The sequence below is a fragment of the Mustela lutreola genome, chromosome 7 (genome assembly GCF_030435805.1).
Source record: "Mustela lutreola isolate mMusLut2 chromosome 7, mMusLut2.pri, whole genome shotgun sequence".
Lineage (NCBI taxonomy): Eukaryota > Metazoa > Chordata > Mammalia > Carnivora > Mustelidae > Mustela > Mustela lutreola.
The window spans coordinates 56064026-56084160 of record NC_081296.1 but is presented as its reverse complement, the minus strand read 5'-3'; the positions used below and the strand labels follow the sequence as shown (position 1 = coordinate 56084160).

At 50.9% G+C, this 20135-nt stretch overlaps 1 pseudogene; it reads left to right on the top strand.

Annotated features, from left to right (window-relative positions):
- Positions 1–680: 680 nt before the first annotated feature.
- Positions 681–3211, top strand: LOC131835235 (histo-blood group ABO system transferase-like; annotated as a pseudogene).
- The last annotated feature ends 16924 nt before the right edge of the window (positions 3212–20135 follow it).

Genomic DNA, 20135 nt, shown 5'->3' with positions numbered 1-20135 from the left:
CCAATAGTGGGTGTGAGCCACAAATATGTGTCCCAGATTTGATATATGCCATCCTCAGTAGAACGATAAGGAGGGTTTTGTAACTTAGGCCCATATTTGATTGGGGAGTTATGGCTTGACAGCAATCCCCTTTACTTCCAAATAGCTCCAGGAGCATGGTGTTTGTTAGGGTGGGGTTAAGGTTAGGGCTTAGGGTTAGGGTCTCCCTGTCCTTTGTTGTACAGAACCCATTCTTTCCCAGTAACCAGCAGAATGATCTTCTCAGAACATAACCTTTGAGCCTCTCTGTGATCCACTCCCTATCTGCCTGTCCTCTCCAGCCTTTCCTCTCCCACTGTATCCTTCCAACCCTGTGGGCCTCCCTGGTGTGTGGTCCTCCCACATGTGGCTTGGGCCTGACTCCAGGCTTTTACATTCTCCTTGCCCTCTGCCAGGAGCACTCCTCTCCCCCTGATTCATGTCTGCCTTGTTCCCCTGTTGGCTGTACCTGGACTTGCCCCCCAGTGATCTGACTCGTGTCTGCCAGATGTGTGTGGCCTTGTCCCCTATTTAAATATAGTGCCCACTTTCCCTGTGTGAGTGATTTACTAAGCTGCCGGGTATGAGGTTAGGCACAGGGAAGTAACCTTAGTGCCTGTGTGAAAAAATAAGTCTCAGGGCACCTGGGTGACTCAGTCGTTAAGCATCTGCCTTCAGCTCAGGTCATGATCCCGGGGTCCTGGGATTGAAACCTGCCATCTTGAGCTCCCTGCTCAGCAGATAACATGCTTCTCCCTCTCCCACTCCCCCTGCTTGTGTTCCCTCTCTAGCTGTCTCTCTCTCTCTGTCAAATAAATAAATAAAACCTTAAGAAAAATCAATCTCAGAGGGTCTCACCACCCTTGCTGACAATGGGGGAGCTGCTGTCCCCACAGGTAGTCCCCTCAGAGAGAGGGGACTTCCGACTTCTTGGAGCTTAGGAGATGTAGACCTAGACCTGGAAGCTTCCACTCTTGGACTCACGGCTGTGGTCTAAGCAAGCCCCCTCTACTAGCGGTCCTCTTTCCCCTTCCCTGCCCACGGGCTGGACCTGATTCCTGATCTGGGGGAGTTTGAGGGTGACCGCTCCTAGGAATAGCAGTGGTTGACTGATGGACCTTGTCAGCAAGAAGCCCAGAAGTCTTCAAGGGAGGATCCTATGGGAGTGGAGACAGCTCTGTGGGGGCCAGTGACAGCCCCCTCAAAGCAAAGTGGGGCAAAAGGCCAGCCCTGCTAATTCTAGCCAGTCTGTAGGCCATAGAAAGGAGGGCTGTGCCCAAAGGTGCTCCATTCCTGGCAGGTGGGGACAGGACCTTGCAGCGGGTCGGCCAGGGGAGGGCACATGCAGGGTTTGCCTGGGAGCTCAGCACAGGGAAAGTGTTCCCGGCTCTAGCATGCTGACGGTGGGGTTGGTTTCCTACCTCTGAAGCCTCAGGCTCCCCTTTGTATGATGGGTTGCTGATAGCCCCCATCTCTGGAAGCGGAAGGTAGGGAGGCCCCACAAGCAGACTTGCTTGGGACAGGATGGGAGAGTGGCTGTAGCTTAAAGCAGCTCAGGGCCTGCCCCCTTGAAGAAGGTGCACACGTCCATGGCCTCCAGCTCTGGGATCCTGCCGCCAGGCTCTGACAGTAACCCTCCTCCTGCCTTGTCCCTCGTCCCTGTAGACATGTGGTCTTCCTGGAGCTGTCCCTGCAGAGGGCAGAGAGCCCCAACATGGTGGGACACAGGGTCACCTACTAGGTTGTCACCGACCAGCAGGCTGCTGGGCCTGTGTGACCCCCTGGGAGGGCTGGAGGGTGGTGATCCTCCAGGTCCCCAGTGCCCCACAGTGGCAGGATATGTTCATGCAGCACATGGCAATAATCTGCTGCTTCTGTGAGCAGCACTTTCTCCGTGAGGAGGATGACCTGGTGTGTGTGGATGTGGACATGAAGTTCTGCGGCCATGTGGGCATGGAGATCCTGTCCCCACACTTTGGCACCCTGCACCCCATTTTCTACCAGGTGTCCCATGAAGACTTCAGGTACTAGCGCCAGACACAGTCCCAGGCCCACATCCCCAGGGACCAGGGTGATGTTTACTACATGGGGGCCTTTTTGTGGGGGTTTGGTGGTGGAGGTTCACTGACTGACCTTGGCCTGTCACCAGGTGATGCAGGTCGACCTGGCCAATGGGATTGAGGTTGTGTGGCCTGACAAGAGCCACTTAAACAGGTACCTGCTGGACCACAAGCCCACCAAGGTGTTATCCCCAGAGGATCTGTGGGAGCTGCGGCATGTGGGCTGTCCCCTGAAGGACCTGTGGGGCCCATGGTGGCTGGGCTGCCCTCTCTGGCCTTCAGGAAGAAGGTGAGATTCAGGCCATGCCCAAGAATCACCAGGACATCCGGGACTCATAAGGGGCTGTCCCCATCTCCATCCGGGGGGTGCTGTCCTGAGCAGAGATGTCAGAGGATCCTACTTCTGTCCCCCTGAGGAGAACCTGGAGCCCAGCCCTGCCTACACTGGCATGTCCAGGGTCCCCAGCTGCACCCGCACACAGGAGTCCTACCTGGAAACACAAAGTCCTCTCTTTGTGGTAACTAACAGTTTGATAATTTCTGACTCATTTGCAGCTGTGAATGGCTCCAGTTTTATGTCGGATGTTTTTCTGTGTCAATGCTGAGCAACCATGTGAAAAAGAACAATCAAAGAAAAAGGTTTTCTTCCTGGTTCTAGACAGACACCAGCCAATGGGGCTGGGAGTGGTCCTGCAACAGCTGTGGAGCCAGAATGGCCTCTGGTCGGGTCTTCCCTCCCAGTCCCTGCACTTTGCCATGGCCATGGGGCTTCAGGGGCAGGGCTGCACCAAGCCACCTCTCAGACCTTCAGTCCCCTGACTGCCAGAGGCCTTGGCTGTGGCTGCTAGCTCAGCCTCCAGGAGCATGGAGCCCTCTGAGTTATGTACGGTTTCTGCCTTGGTTTTATTTTTTATTTCTTTAATTTTTAAAATTTAAATTCATTAGCCAACATATAGTACATCAGTAGATTTTAATATAGCGTTCAGTGATTCATTAATTGGTGCTCATCACAACATGTGCGCTCCTTAATACCTGTCACCCAATGCAAATTATTTACAATGGCAAAAAGCAAATCAGTGGTTTCTTGGGGATGGGAGTGAGGAGGAATGAAAGGGAAGGATTAAGGTGTGGGAAGAAACTTTTGGAGCTGATGCATATGTTTATTACCTTGATTGTAGTAATGATTTCACTGGTGTTTACATGTGTCAAAACATCAAGTTTTACTCTTTAAATATGTGCAGTTTATCATCACATCAATAAAGCTATTTAAAAAACAAAACAAAACCAAATACCTGTCACCCAGCTACCCCATCCCCCCACCCCCCTCCCTTCTGTTACCCTCAGTTTGGTTCCCAGCGTCCAGAGTCTCTTCATGGTTTGTCTCCCTCTCTGATTGCTTCCCATTCAGTTTTCCCTCCCTTCCCCTGTGGTCCTCAGCTCTATTCCTTATGTTCCATGTATGAGTGAAATCATGTGATAACTGTCTTTCTCTACTTGACTTATTTCACTCAGCATAATCCCCTCCAGTTCCATCCATGTTGATGCAAATGGTGAGTATTTATCCTTTCTGACAGCTGAGTAATATTCCATTCTGTACATGTGGACCACATCTTCTTTATCCATTCATCTGTCAAAGGAAATCTAGGCTATTTGGCTATTGTGAACATTGCTGCTATGAATATTGGGGTGCAGGTGGCCCTTTTTTTCCCACTACATCTGTATCATTGGGGTAAATACTCAGGAGTTCAGTTGCTGGGTTGTAGGGTCATTCTATTTTCAACTTCTTGAGGAACCTCCATGCTGTTTTCCAGAGTGACTGCACCAGTTTGCATTCCCACCAACAGTGTAAAAAGGTTTCTTTTCTCCACAACCTCGCCAACACTTGTTGTTTCCTGTCTTGTTAATTTTAGCCATTCTAACCGGTGTAAAGTGGTATCTTATTATAGTTTTGATTTGTATTTCCCTCATGTCAAGGGATGTTGAGCAATTTTTTTTGTTTGTTTTTTGTTTTGTTGAGCAATTTTTTATGTGTCTGTTACGAGCCTCCTCGGTCTCCTCTTCTCGCCTCATTTTGCTCCTCAGCCTGAAGATGGTCCCAACTAATCTGCAGCTTTGACAACCAGTTCAGTCCAGATGCCAGGAACATACCCCGGGGGCTCAGCCTCACCTACCCCATCTGTCCTGTCCACATCAGGTGCCTGTACCCACCCCCCAACCAGCAGGCCACCTGCTCCTCTCACAGATGTCCCCATATCAGGAGAGGGAAACACCAAGTCCAGACCCTTGGATTCCTCTGTGACTCTCCCAGTAGTGAGTGGCTGCTGGAGGACATTTGATGTCCAAACCATTTAAAGGCATATGTGAATCTCTGCTGCCTAGGGCAATGGATAAAGAGTTGGGGCAAATAGAAACCAAGCAGAATCACTGGAAGAAAGGCTGAGTGAGGAGGAGCTTTAGGGAAGAAGGGCCTGGAAGCTCTGATCTAGTCCCAAGCCCCTGGGATACTGCATGCATGCGCTGGGTGCCTACTCAGGGCTGACTTGAGAAAGCCCGAGGTTCTGCCCTCTGGTGGTTTTCAGACTTGGAAAGTGGGAAGTGAAGGCCAAGGCAGAGTGCTAAGAGGCGTGGCTGGTGCTGAAGGTGTCTCTCGACACCCACACACCCAGAGCCCTCCTTCCCATCTGTAAAGACTGGAGGGTTTTTTTTTTTTTTTTCTCCAGAAGGAGGGCAGTTTCCAGATGTTTAAGGAAATCTCACCCAGTCAACAGTTACCACTACATTCATAGACAAGACATTTCTGTGGCCACACATGAAAAGGGATACAGATTTGACAAAATCAGTTCAGAAATGTCTGTGCCAACAGCAGAACTGCAGGGAGAGGAGCAGCAGCAGTGAACCCTGTGGAGGGGAAGAACTAGTATTTGTCTTGCTACATTGCACTATTCACAGTGTCCCTGATCCAAAGGCAGAGAGATGAGTGGTGGTGACACGGGAAAGGACTGTATTTCAGTGCAGCTGACACCAGAAGACTGAGGACTGGTATGGTCTCAAGGTGTTGAGAACACTCCTGGGCTTTTATATGAGGAAAATCTAGGATAGGGGTTGGTGGGCAGGTGCAGGGGGTCAGCAAAGTTCCAATCATTGTCTTGGGGTCCATCATGCAGGGTCTTGCTGGTGTTGGGCAGTGGTTATTGCTTGAGGGGTGGTTTTCATGCCCACTGGGTCTTTGACTTAACAGACAATCCTGAAGGAGGGATGTCATCAGGAAGTACAGATGAAGGTCAGAGTGGAGGTGGGTAAAGGCCTCTTTCACTCCAAGAGTGGGGAGCTCTGAGACTCTGCCCCACACCTTGCCCTGCTCATCACTTCCAGCTGCCTGGTCCTGAGTTCTGTCCTTTTACTGATCTGGTCATCTAGTAAGTAACATGTTTCTCTGAGTTTCATGAGCCACATGAGCAAACTATTCAAACCTGAGGAGGAGGTTGTGGGGCCCTCCAATCTGTAGCCATAGCTCACGGGTGAACTCTCTGCCCAGCCACTGGCTGACCACTCAGTTAACAGCACAGGAATTCAGTGGCCACACACAGCAAAGAACACAGACTTGACAAAGTTCGTTGAGAAAAGTCACTAAGCCAACAGTAGCAACCACGATAAGCAGGAATAAGGAAGCCTGGGACAGGGGGAGGTCTGATATTCAGGATGCTTCCATTATAATATTCATCATCACACCCTGCATCTGTCAGTGGAGCCAAGTCCCCTGGCTGGGGGTTAGGTAGCTGCCTACATGTTCCATCTGCCTCTCCCTGGCTTCTCCAGCCATGCACAGCCCTGTGCTGCTTCCCAGCAGAGGGTGGTTTTAACCAAGGTGGGGAGGACAAGATGGATTTTCCAGGGCTGCAAGAGAGGAAAGTTTTCTTCAACTCCTCTTAAGGTCCCTGGCTGGTTTAGAAATTGATGAAGACAGATGAACAGGAAAAAAGCTGATCAAGTGTATTGATTTTTTTGGTGGTAGCCTTACAAGAACAAGGAGGCCAGCAGGGGCAACTAGAGTAGACAGTTCTATGTTTTAGGCAAAGAAGCAACATATAAAGAATTGAGAGACACGGGTTTGAGCTAGGGCTGGTAAATGGTAAAAAAAGTAACTAGGAAGATAGAGGCTAGTTTAACCAGGTTTGTTCCTATAGCCTTTGTGGCCCTAAATCCCTTGACTCTGGTGATAAGCATGTCCTCCCTGCAGTCTGGGGAGAGAAAGTGCCCCATGGGAGTATTCTGACCTGCTTCAGGGATGAAGGGCTGATTGCTGGGGATCAGAGGGAACTTCCTGCTTCTGCTCTATGGAAAATTCTTTCAGTTTCTATATTTAACTTGTCAAGGTGCCAATATTTGGGGTAGTGTGTCCTGACCCTTACTGGTCTGGTGGTATACTCCATCTCCTCCTAGTATCCAGGACATTGAATGCACTGCTGTGGAGACCTCCCAGCCCTGGAGCAGCCCCTTGTCCAGAGAGGCACCTGCCTCCAAGGAAGGGTTCCCTATGACTTCCCACATGGGTTCCCTATTGCTAAGGGTGGCCACTCCTCCTTGGGGAGATTGGGTGAGAGTGTGCAGATCTTACTTAGAGAAACTGACTTAATTTCCTGCAAATGTCTACCCAGTACTGGGATCATATAGGAGTTCTGTTTTTAGTATTTGGGGGAAACTCCATACTTTTCCAAGCATGGCTATGCCAACCAAGGTCAATTCCAGATGATTTTACCGATAAACCAGAGATTTTTCAAGATCCTCTCCTGCAGAGAACATGAGAACATTTTCAAGGCCTTGCAAAGTATACTAATCATAGAAACAACCCAGTAACTCAGAAATTATTGAAATGAAGAACTAGTTCTCCTTCTTACATTCCTGGCTAGTGTACTGGTCTGTGGCTTGATCCCACCTCAGGCAGCTGGAAGGTTGACCTCCCAGGTTGGCTGCCACTGACATGACTACTATTTCTAGAAATTCTTTGGACTGTGGCCGGGTTTCCTGACCTGTTCACAGATCAAGTTGGCAACCTCTGACAGTGAAGCCACGGGTCCTCCAGGCATGTTCCCTCCCCCATCCCCAATTGGAGCCATCACACTGAGGGTTTAGGTGATGGGAGCTGCCCCTAGGCAAAACCACCTGAGATTTCCACTGTCCCTACCCAACCTTCACATGCTTCTCAGTTACTTCTGTGCCTCTGCTGTCTTTCTGGATCCCTGACCTGGCTGTTTTTGGACAGCTCATCCAGCAGTACCCTCACTTTCTGGGAGGGGGATTTACTGGAATCTGCGGTGTGTCCTGCTGCCCCATCTGGATCATTTTTTGAAGGCCACATTGTTTGGGCTGTCTGAGGACCCAAGACCATGTCTGGAGGGGTCCTAAGCAGAGCTGGTGGAACGGGAGGGCTCCAAGGCACAGAGGCAGGTTTCCAGAAAGCTATCTGGGGTCCCTGGCATTTTACCATTTTTGAATCAAAGCCCTGTGATCTTTAAATTGCCAGAAATGTTACAGCATGGACCAGAAAATCACATGTCTCTGTGCGCCCAACACCACCTAAACTATTGGCATTTCTTGCCCTTGAGCTGAGTACAAAGGATTGGGAGTAGGAGCTTGAGGGGAGGTCCTGGGCCAGACATTGTGTTTGGGGACACAGACCATCCAGACAAGCTTGTGCTGAGCCTCAGGAGGTGGCCTGTGTGGAGACCCCAGCTGTAGACACTGCTATCTGCTGATGTCCCCTTAGTCCACCCCAGAGTACCTGCTGCTGGGAGAGCACCTGCCTGTCCTCTCTACCTAAGGGCTCTCTCCTGCACCAGCCGTGCTCCTCCCATGCCAGTCACTGCCAGCCTGCAGCCTGGGAGGATGGATTCCCTGATGACCTCCAGCCCTGGGGACAGATCCAGTGCGGGTGGGATGTGGTCTCCCAGCAGACCTGAGCACCAGGCCCCCAAGGTGCTCACTGGTCTCCTGGGGGCTCACTGTGCCATGTCCTCCCTCAGGCTCTCTGGGCCCAACTCCTCCTCTGCTCAGGAACCACGCATGGCCCAGGCTCCACACACTGTGACTGGGAGCAGGTCATCCGGATCTTCTGGACTCCTGCTTCCATGCCCATGACATGGGCATAGGCTGGCCTCACAGACTCATCAGAGGAGACCCAGTGCAGTAAGAAGCAGGCCGCTTCAAGGGAGATGTCAGGTGACCCCAGAGGGAGAACCCAGGCCTTGCACAAAACACAGAGCTTATGGAGCCTTGTGTGGGATGTGGGCAGCAAACCATGGGGCATGGGGAATCCTGGTGAGGGTGGCCCTGGTGGGGGGAGGGGAGACCACAGAAGGGCCACAGAAAAGGCAGAGACAAGGAAGACGACAGGACAGGGCTTTCCAAGGAGGTCGATGGAAGAGTCAGAGGATCACAGAGACCCTTGGGAAAACTTGGAGGCCCTGGAGATATTGGCTGAAACGCTGTCATTTGATCAGAAAAGTTGTGTCACAAACCCCAGTCCACACTGGTGACTTACTTTTTGTTGCTTCTAGAAATCAGGGCCTATGGGCCATTAGCACTTACATTGCAGGAAGTCTAGGATATATTTACTTTTCATCACTTTTTAGGACTAGATTTTTCTAGATGAAGTGCGAAGCATGGGTGTCCCCATTCTTTGTGCAACCAGCCTCTGTTTTCAGGAGGAGATTCCTGGTGCTCATCACCACTGCTACCCACAGGGACTGCCCCTGTCACCTCCCACAGTGGACATGACCATGTGGTTTTGGGGGGGGTGCTCACTGATGAAGCCCCAGTGCTCAGTACAGAGCAGGGACCCCAGATATTCCGCTGAATGAAGGAGGGCATGAGGGAGGGAAGGTAAAGAGGAAAAGGAGGGAAGGAAGGAAAGGAGGAAGGGAGGGGGAGGAGGGAGGGAGGGTGATGGAGTTGGGGTGGGAAGGGAGTGGTGGAGGGGAGGAGAGAGGGGGTAATGAATGAGACCGTGAATAAATGAGGTAGGGAAGGAGGGAGTGAAAGAGCAGAAGTCTGGTCCATACATCAGGAGCCATTAGTGGGGTGAGATTTCAGGGCATCACAGCCTGGGCCCTGGATGGTGGCTCAGGGCACATCCATCTGCCCTCCCAGTGCTGAGCTTCCTTCTCCTTGGCCCTGCTGTCACCCTGGATCCTCTCCACCTCCTCAAACAATTCCTAATGTTTCCAAGAGCAGGGTGGCAGGAGGGGGTGGTCTCAGGAGGGGCTTCCCGGATCCTGTGCCCGAATGACACTGGGACAGTAGCTACAGGACATTCTGTCATGAGGACTGGGACTGTGGATCCTATCCATCTTGAACATTAGCATTGTTTCATTCCCTGCTCTCTCCAATGCTGCTGTGCTGAACACTCCTGACAATACATCTGTGAAAAATCATGCTGGAGTTTCTGGGGCTGAGTCTGAGGCCGAGCACTGCTAGGTGATGGGTGCACCTGTGGCCTGGGATGAGTGCTGCTCACTGTTCTCCTGGATAGGGGTACCCTTCTCTCCAGGGGGACTGCATTGGACCTCTGGTTCTTCACATTTTCCCCCGGGCTGCCAGTCCCCAGACCAGACACTTGCCACTCTGAGGGTGACCAGAACCACTTCCATAGGGTTTCCCTTGTCAATGCCCTTCCCCAGGAGCTCCTGCATCTCTGACACATACTCCCCATGTGCCTATCCCCCCACCTGGACTTGCATGCGTTTGGTCTCTGTCCCTGTGGAACCCTGTGACTTAGAGCCTGGTTTGGAGCAGAGTCAAGTGAAACTTTTCTCTGGCCTTGGGTTGTAAGCAATGTGTTTGCCCTCTGTAGTGTATCTTTCAGCTTTCTGCATTTCTCTGGTTTCTGTGTGGGCCACAGGAGGAACCAGCCGTGTCCTGTCTGGGGTCAGGCTGTGGTGACCCAGCAGGAACAGGGAACTTGACCCCGAGATTGTGCCCATAATTCCTAAAGGGGCCTCTATGATTACATCTCATCTGTAATCCTTCAGGGGTTTCAGTATCAAATAAGGGAAATTCTATGTCACATAAACTCAGAAAAAAATGAGTCCCCTTTGAAAATAGGTGGGCAGACACAAAAACACATATTGTGTGATTCCGCATACAGAAACATCCAGAACAGGTAAACGAACAGAGAGAGAAAGCAGCTTAGGTGTTGCAAGAGGCCGGGCTGGAGGAGAAATGGGCAGGGAGGGCTTTGGGTTCAGGGTCTCCTTTGGGGAAGGAGATATCCTGCAGCGATGTTCTGTGGTGTGGTGGCACGGTGTTGGGCATGTACTTAATGCTTGTGATGTGTTTAAGTGAAAACAAGTAATTCTACTTAAAACAATAAACAATATGCAAAACATGGAAAGATAAAATAACAGTATGTACCATAGAGAAAGAATATACAGGTAGGGGATGAAACATTCCTGCAGGCCGTCAGGTTCAGGGGATAGAACAAGGGGTAACTGTATGAGGAACAGGGCTGCAGGATCTGGATGTGGCTCTGGGAGCCCCACAGGAGCAGGAGTAGGGGCAGGGGTTGAGACGGTGCAGGGACAGGAGCAGGGACAGATGCAAGAGCAGGAGCACAGGCCAGGTAGGGGAAGAGGGAGCGGCTCTGGCAGGGGCAAGGGCAGGTGCTAGCTCTTCTGGGACAGCGTCAGGCTCTCTGTGGCCAGGTGCCTGGTCACCTGCTGGCTCCTGGTCTCCTGCTGAAATCTCTCCAGGCACCACCCCTCCAACCCCCGGAGCTGTGGATGAAGTTGGGGCCAGCTCTAGCTCTTCAGAGATAGAGTTAGACCCAGGTATCTAGGCCCCCACATTCCAGACAACCCCCTGCCCAGTTCATTTTGTTGGAGATCCCGGAACTAAGAACATGTTTACATGCCTTTGCAGAGATAGTGCTCAGCCCGGGGCGTCCCAGAGAAGCTACAGCCAGGAAGGAACCCTCACCGGGACATCTCCCCAGCTGCAGTCCACTGGCTCGGTGCTCTGAGCCCAGTCCTTGCTCCTGGCCTCACACCAGCTTCTGGGATCTCTTGCCTGTGGGACCTAGGACTGTCCCATCCCTAGACACCCACATACACCTAGCCCAGGCCTTCTCACCCTTGGGCTCGGCCTCCATGGGTTCCAGGTCCTGGACCACAGTCTGGTGTGGTACCAGCAGGGACAGTGGCCTGGGCAGTGTCAGAGGCCTTCAGTCAGTCCCCAGTCCCTGCTCCTGGAGAGCCCCCTGTGGTCACTCCCTGTGTGAGGGAGATGGAGCAGGTGTTTGCCAGCCTCCTCCCTGCTTCATTCTCCCTGGTGTTCTGCAAAGACAGTGACCAGTAGCTGGTCCAAATACATCAGAGCCTTTCATGGCTGTCCTCACTCTCCTCGTGCCCAGTCCCCCTGCTGCTCCCAGATCAGACACAGACCTATGTGTGCACAGCCCCACACCTGGGACAGGGACCCCTACCTATAGTCCTATAGGATAAACCCCTGGGAGAAGCTCACAGCCTCCCACACCCTGTCGCACCCAGTCAGCCTTGACCTATGGTGTGTACATGACCTGCCCACCGGGCATCTGAGCCCTTGTCAACCTGCTTTTGAATGTAATGGGTGCACCCCACATGAGCCTTCTTTACAAACACACACACACACACACACACACACACACACACACACACACGCATGCACGCATGTACACATGGGGAGGAGACCTGGGCCTACACAGGTCAGATCAGAGCATATGGGGCTTGGGGCTGGCTCTGGGCCTCATGGTGTCACCTTTCTGTACTTCCGGCCAAATGGCCAGAGATGTTGCGAAGCCCTGATATGACATCCCCAGCGAGGTAAATTGTTTGCAGGGTGTGCTTTCCTCTTTCTGCAGCCTCCAGACTTTGAGATGCAACAGGTAAACATGTTCTTCTTTTGAGGATCTCCAACAAAATGAGCTGGACAGGGGCTGTCTCTGGAATGTGAGTGCCTGGTTACTGGGTTCCAAATTCTGTTGGGCTCTGTTAGGGAAGTGAGATCACCACTTCCTGGGGACCCCTTACCTGACTTCCTCCTCAGAGCCCCCTGAGGGCCCCCTCCCCCAGCTGCTCAATGCTCACCCTCTACCTCATGCCGTCCATACAGTGACACCCACAGAACCTACCTATTGCCTCAGTGAGGCCTGGGTGCAGATGATGTCCCTGCTGTGAGGACACAGAGCTGGGTTCAGATGAGGCCCCTGCTCATGCTCAGGACTGTGATTCTGGACAGCCTTTCCAGGCTCCCCATCTGCACAGTGGGGTCTTCTGGCTTCTAGGGACGCCATCAGGGGTAGGACCTCTACTTACGTTCCTGCTATCACAGGAGGCTGGGACATGCACGTGGCAATACAAGAATGAGTGGGGGGCTGGGCAGTCATAGAACACAGCTCAGAAGGGGTCCAGGCAAAACCACCCTCCTCCTGTCTGTCTCCAAGCTCTCATGGGAAGGTTGCAGTGAACTGATTCCGACCTTGTCCTCTCATGACACAGACTTCCGGGGGCTCCCATTAGGTTTAGGCCCAGTCCCAGGGCCTCGTCTGCACCCATGTGGTGGGCAATCCCCACAGTGGTTTCTGGAATTCCCAAATCCTGGTCACACATCCCAGGGGAATTCTCTCCCCTCCAGAGTGGATGGCCTGTGTGACTGTGCTCTAAGGAATAGAATGGAGTAAAATGAAGGGATGTTGTTTCCAGCCTGATTGAAGAAAGTCTGTGACTTCTCCTGGTTCTCTCTCATGTGTTCATTCTTTGTCTCTGTCTTCTCTGTGTGTCTCTGTGTCTCTCCCAGGAGCAGGACCTGGGGGCTCTGGGGATGTGAGAAACCTCAGAAGCCTACCTTCTCCCCATTTCCCTCTCCTGTCCTGGAGCTTGGTTCCTTCCTAAGGCCGCCTCACCCTGACCAGAGCGCTGACTATGGAACCTCTTCCAAATGGGGACACTGAAGCTGCAACAAGGAGGGTCCTGACCTTGGTCCCCAGACCAGTGGTCCAATGCTCTGCCACGTTCTGCAAACCCAGGTCTTCAGCCCCCCAAGCCCCTAGGCTGTCCTCTGCTCAGAAGGACCTCGAGGGATTACAAAGCATTTCCCAGGGCTGGGAGCACAGTAGTCAGGGATGAAGATCCAAGACCAACAGACGTTTCTGCAAGTCTTTGGGACCCTAGGGACACCCTATCTCTATAGCCCAATGGACAGAAGAGTAAGCTGAGGCATTTTGTGCTTTAGCCCCATCTGGATTTGGGGGCATAATCTCTTCCTACTTTCAGTAGCCCAGGGTGGTGATGGACCCCAGACCCCAGACCCTGTCCTCTCCCAGTTCCCTGGCAACCCCCCTGGGCCCCTTGGGGAACCCCTGACCATCAGCCTGGCCTGTCTCCCGACCCCATGCTATGGATCTGGGTTCTTGCCAGGGGTCCTGACACCCCTGCGCCATGGCCCAACTGTCTCTGACCTCTTTCTTCTTCCCCCCTTGTCACCTCGCTCCCAGTGTGTCTGCCCCTTCTGACCCCAAGCTGGGCAGTCATAGTGGTGTGTGTGTGTAGGCACACATGCCTCTACTTGTCTGGGGATGCCCAGGGTCATGTCCCCACAAGGGACGAGATGCATGCCTTGAACCCCTGAGGCTTCATTCCTGAGAATCTGAGGGGCTCTCATCCCCAAAGCGAGCCCCATGGGAGGGTTTGGACTGGACTGGGACTGGAGAGCAGCCCCGTTCCTTGGGCTCTGTACCCCTCATTTGTCCTGGGTGAGTCCCTACCTCTTTACTCCAGGTTCCCAATTGTCCCTAAGGGTTGGACATGAAAATGCTTGAACTTGTCCAGTCCTCCAGGGATAGGTGGAGGACAGGTGCACCAGGCCACAGGCCTCCCTCATGAGAGGGCCCGGTGTGCATAGGGGACCTGTACACAGCACCTGTACCATGACCCAGTCCCGTAGCAGACGTGCATGACACCCATGGCTCTGCATCTGACCTGTCTCCCATGTTTCCTCAACACTGCCAAGGGCTCTGTGGCCCCAAAGTCTGCTTAGTCCTGAACTGTGCTCATCCTGGGCAGCAAGCCTCAGGGTGCAAGGCCAGGTGGGTTGGACATCTGGGGACACAAAGGTCACTGAATACCCCCCCCCCCACCCAGCTGGCTGGGAATGCAGACTGCCTCTCAGGGTCCAGCTAAGTATAGGGCTGGGCCAGAGGACCTGGAGGCAGCAGTGGAGGCTGACTCAGGGCAGAGAGAAGAGCAGTCCCCCATTCCCCTTCTCTTCTCCTCCTCCTTCTTTGTCTTCCTGGTAGGACCCTGGGACAGAGGTCCAGCCTGTCCTTGGCAGCAGCCCTGGCTATAGTCAGAGGTGTGGGAAGGAGGCCGGGGTGGAGGGGCCCACCACCAGGATGCCCAAGTGTGAGGGTATTTTTACTGTAATGAGGGACCCTATGGGCCCTCAGGGATTTCAGCCCTTTTTTGACATGAACAGTGGCCCCAGGACTCGGCCCCTGCCCCATCCTTCACCCTCCATGGGGCCTCACATCTCCCCTAGCCCAGTCCTTGTCTGCAGCCAGTCCTCCCACCAGCCCCAGGAAATCCAGCTGCTCCAGGGGCTGCAAACTCATTACAAGCTGGAGCCAAGTCAACCCTATGGGGCCTGATTCTGGGGCCTGGAACCCCACAGTGAGGAGAAGTGATGCGGCGCAGGAGCTGGGAGAGGGCAGAGTGGACTCTCCATGGAGGCCGTGGCTCCCTGGTCACCACAGACCCTGTTGTGTGCTGGCCCCTAGGGCACCCAGACTCCAGCTCCCAGGCAGGCTCCGGGATGGAGACCAGAGTGTGGCTCCAGCTAGCTCAGACGTGTCACTCTGTCCTGTAGCTATAGCCTATCCCTCCAGCTGCACTCCTCCTCCTAGTCAGCCGGTAACACCCTCAGGGCCAAGAAGAACAGTTTGTCATCCATCTCAGGGGCCAGTGTGTGGCTGGACAGGCAGGGGAGGGCTTGCTCTGGGTTCAGGGAGTCTCTGGCTGGGCTAATGGGGGCTCAGGAGGGCTGGCCTTCCAGCCCCTCTGCTGACCGGTCCTGGGACTAGAGCCATTTGCCTCCCCTCTATGGTCCTCGCTCTCCACTTCTGTGCAATGCGGTGATGCTGAATGATTGCTTCCATGGCAGGAGCATGTGGGGTATTTGTGATTTACCTAAGCTGGGCACAGAGCCTGGACTGCAGAGTGCAGTGGAGGATGGTGAGCAGTGTCACAATTGAGCTCCCCTCCCCCCAAAAGCAATCCAGCCCTTCCATGCAGCTTCCAGGCCCCTGGGAGACCACACTCCTGACATCAGGTTCCTGTGTGTGGCTCTTCCTCAGCAGTGGGACAGGGTAGGGACCCTAGAACATGGGGCCAGCTCCTCTCTCTGAGGGCACAAGAACAAGGAAGATTTTTCCTGGAGTCCCCAAAGGCCATGTAAGAGGGGAGGTATCTGCCCCCAAACAGGACATTGAAATTCTGCTTCTGTTAGAACCTGAGCATTGGGCTTTGGTTCTTTCACTTGCTGGGTGGATGAGACACACACATTCTCCATGACTCCTCCTCAAATGAAGAGCTCTTGTAGGGTCCTGGGTGATCTGGACTGGGGAGGGGAGAGGGGCCTGTCTCTTCTCTGGATCATGAAGGAGACCTGTCCTCTTAAAGATAGGATCATTTCAGGGCATGATCCTGGGCCAGGATGGGAGACAGCCCCCCATGGCTCCCGACTCTGGGGCTGAGGGGACCTTTCTCAGACAGAGCAATGCCCACTGAACATGGGGGCTTCAGAAAGAACACATGCCTGTCCCACATCCTGCCCCAGGATGGTGGCTGCCTTCCCCCGCTCCAGAGGAAGAGGGATATCCTCTGCTTCTCTGGGCGGGGGTCCTCTGACCCATGAGCAGACCCTGGAAGAGTACTAGTCTGCTCCTGGAACTGCACCAGCACTGAGTGGGCCAATCACTGTCCACACACAAACACAGACAACATGCTAAAGAAGTGCCAGAGGTGATCCTGTGCAAATGGCCTGTGTCCAGTGGGGGCTGGCAGCTTTAGTGCCCTCCAGCAGGCCCCCCTTTCCTGGATGGGAATCCTTCTGGAGTCTGTCCTCAGAGCTTCCTTCCTGCTGGTTTTAGGACCAAGGGAGAGTCTGTGGTATGACTTAGAGGGCTCCACCCCTGTCTCCCTCCTTCTGCACACATCACTGCTCCCCAAGAAGCCGGGACTGCTGCTCCTACATACCCCATGCAAGGCTTGCTTAAGGCACTCATTGCCTCCAAGGCTCAGCCACTCTGGCTCTGTCACAGACACAGTGGCCACAGCTGCCTGGCTGGGCCAGGAGTCCCAGGAGAGCTCTCCTTTCCCAGGATCAGGGTTCATAGTCCTGGTAAGAGAAAGAAGTCCCATCTGCCCTCTAATAGAGAAGGTGAATTCCTGGGCTGGGTGGTCCTCGGATGCCTGGAGAACATAGGGGTCTCCTGGAGAGAAGGGTGACAGGCACACCTATCTGAGAAAACAGTGAGCAACACCCATCCCAGACCGCAGGTGAACCCATCACCTAGCAGTGCTCGTACTCAGACTCATCCCAGGAAACCCTGATGATTTTTCATAGATGTATTTTCAGGAGTGGTGAAGAGAGCAGGGAATGCACCAATACTAGTGCACAAGGAGATGGATTGTGACTCAGTTGTTTAAACTGCCGACTCTTGATTTTGGCTCAGGATGTTATCACATGGTGTGGGGTCGAGTCCCACTCCCACTCTGTGTTAAGTGCAGTGTGGACTCACGATTCTCTCCTCCACCTCTTGCCTCTCCCACCCCTCTTTTGCCGTACTCTCTCTAAAATGAATTAATAAAATATTTATAAAAATGGAATAATACAGAATGTACTTTTAAAAAATTGAAAAAAATCCCAACATTGATTTTGGCATTTTAAACATTTTCAGTATAAAGTCCGGTAGTGTTAAATATTCACACTGCTGTGAAACATGTCTTGAGAATATTTCATCATGCAAATATGAAATTCTGTTCCCATTATTATGTTTTTCATGTATAAAACATTTTTTTTTAAATTTTAATTTTTTTATTTTTTATAAACATATATTTTTATCCCCAGGGGTACAGGTCTGTGAATCACCAGGTTTACACACTTCACAGCACTCACCAAATCACATGCCCTCCCCAATGTCCATAATCCCAACCCCTTCTCCCAAACCCCCTCCCCCCGGCAACCCTCAGTTTGTTTTGTGAGATTAAGAGTCACTTATGGTTTGTCTCCCTCCCAATCCCATCTTGTTTCATTTATTCTTCTTCTACCCACTTAAGCCTCCATGTTGCATCACCACTTCCTCATATCAGGGAGATCATATGATAGTTGTCTTTCTCTGCTTGACTTATTTCGCTAAGCATGATACGCTCTAGTTCCATCCATGTTGTTGCAAATGGCAAGATTTCATTTCTTTTGATGGCTGCATAGTATTCCATTGTGTATATATACCACATCTTCTTGATCCATTCATCTGTTGATGGACATCTAGGTTCTTTCCATAGTTTGGCTATTGTGGACATTGCTGCTATAAACATTCGGGTGCATGTGCCCCTTTGGATCACTACATTTGTATCTTTAGGGTAAATACCCAATAGTGCAATTGCTGGGTCATAGGGCAGTTCTATTTTCAACATTTTGAGGAACCTCCATGCCGTTTTCCAGAGTGGCTGCACCAGCTTGCATTCCCACCAACAGTGTAGGAGGGTTCCCCTTTCTCCGCATCCTCGCCAGCATCTGTCATTTCCTGACTTGTTGATTTTAGCCATTCTGACTGGTGTGAGGTGAGATCTCATTGTGGTTTTGATTTGTATTTCCCTGATGCTGAGTGATATGGAGCACTTTTTCATGTGTCTGTTGGCCATCTGGATGTCTTCTTTGCAGAAATGTCTGTTCATGTCCTCTGCCCATTTCTTGATTGGATTATTTGTTCTTTGGGTGTTGAGTTTGCTAAGTTCTTTATAGATTCTGGACACTAGTCCTTTATCTGATATGTCGTTTGCAAATATCTTCTCCCATTCTGTCAGTTGTCTTTTGATTTTGTTAACTGTTTCCTTTGCTGTGCAAAAGCTTTTGATCTTGATGAAATCCCAATAGTTCATTTTTTCCCTTGCTTCCCTTGCCTTTTGCGTTGTTCCTAGGAAGATGTTGCTGCGGCAGAGGTCGAAGAGGTTGCTGCCCGTGTTCTCCTCAAGGATTTTGATGGATTCCTTTCGTACATTGAGGTCCTTCATCCATTTTGAGTCTATTTTTGTGTGTGGTGTAAGGAAATGGTCCAATTTCATTTTTCTGCATGTGGCTGTCCAATTTTCCCAGCACCATTTATTGAAAAGGCTGTCTTTTTTCCATTGGACATTCTTTCCTGCTTTGTCGAAGATTAGTTGACCATAGATTTGAGGGTCTATTTCTGGGCTCTCTATTCTGTTCCATTGATCTATGTGTCTGTTTTTGTGCCAGTACCATGCTGTCTTGATGATGACAGCTTTGTAATAGAGCTTGAAGTCCGGAATTGTGATGCCACCAACGTTGGCTTTCTTTTTCAATATCCCTTTGGCTATTCGAGGTCTTTTCTGGTTCCATATAAATTTTAGCATTATTTGTTCCATTTCTTTGAAAAAGATGGATGGTACTTTGATAGGAATTGCATTAAATGTGTAGATTGCTTTAGGTAGCATAGACATTTTCACAATATTTATTCTTCCAATCCAGGAGCATGGAACATTTTTCCATTTCTTTGTGTCTTCCTCAATTTCTTTCATGAGTACTTTATAGTTTTCTGAGTATAGATTCTGTGTCTCTTTGGTTAGGTTTATTCCTAGGTATCTTATGGTTTTGGATGCAATTGTAAATGGGATTGACTCCTTAATATCTCTTTCTTCTGTCTTGCTGTTGGTGTAGAGAAATGCAACTGATTTCTGTGCATTGATTTTATATCCTGACACTTTACTGAATTCCTGTATAAGTTCTAGCAGTTTTGGAGTGGAGTCTTTTGGGTTTTCCACATATAGTATCATATCATCTGCGAAGAGTGATAATTTGACTTCTTCTTTGCCGATTTGGATGCCTTTAATTTCCTTTTGTTGTCTGATTGCTGAGGCTAGGACCTCTAGTACGATGTTGAATAGCAGTGGTGATAATGGACATCCCTGCCGTGTTCCTGACCTTAGCGGAAAAGCTTTCAGTTTTTCTCCATTGAGAATGATATTTGCGGTGGTTTTTTCATAGATGGCTTTGATGATATTGAGGTATGTGCCCTCTATCCCTACACTTTGAAGAGTTTTGATCAGGAAGGGATGTTGTACTTTGTCAAATGCTTTTTCAGCATCTATTGAGAGTATCATATGGTTCTTGTTCTTTCTTTTATTGATGTGTTGTATCACATTGACTGATTTGCGGATGTTGAACCAACCTTGCAGCCCTGGAATAAATCCCACTTGGTTGTGGTGAATAATCTTTTTAATGTACTGTTGAATCCTATTGGCTAGTATTTTGTTGAGTATTTTCGCATCTGTGTTCATCAAGGATATCGGTCTATAGCTCTCTTTTTTGGTGGGATCCTTGTCTGGTTTTGGGATCAAGGTGATGCTGGCTTCATAAAATGAGTTTGGAAGTTTTCCTTCCATTTCTATTTTTTGGAACAGTTTCAGGAGAATAGGAATTAGTTCTTCTTTAAATGTTTGGTAGAATTCCCCCGGGAAGCCGTCTGGCCCTGGGCTTTTGTTTGTTTGGAGATTTTTAATGACTGTTTCAATCTCCTTACTGGTTATGGGTCTGTTCAGGCTTTCTATTTCTTCCTGGTTCAGTTGTGGTAGTTTATATGTTTCTAGGAATGCATCCATTTCTTCTAGATTGTCAAATTTATTGCCATAGAGTTGCTCATAGTATGTTCTTATAATAGTTTGTATTTCTTTGGTGTTAGTTGTGATCTCTCCTCTTTCATTCATGATTTTATTTATTTGGGTCCTTTCTCTT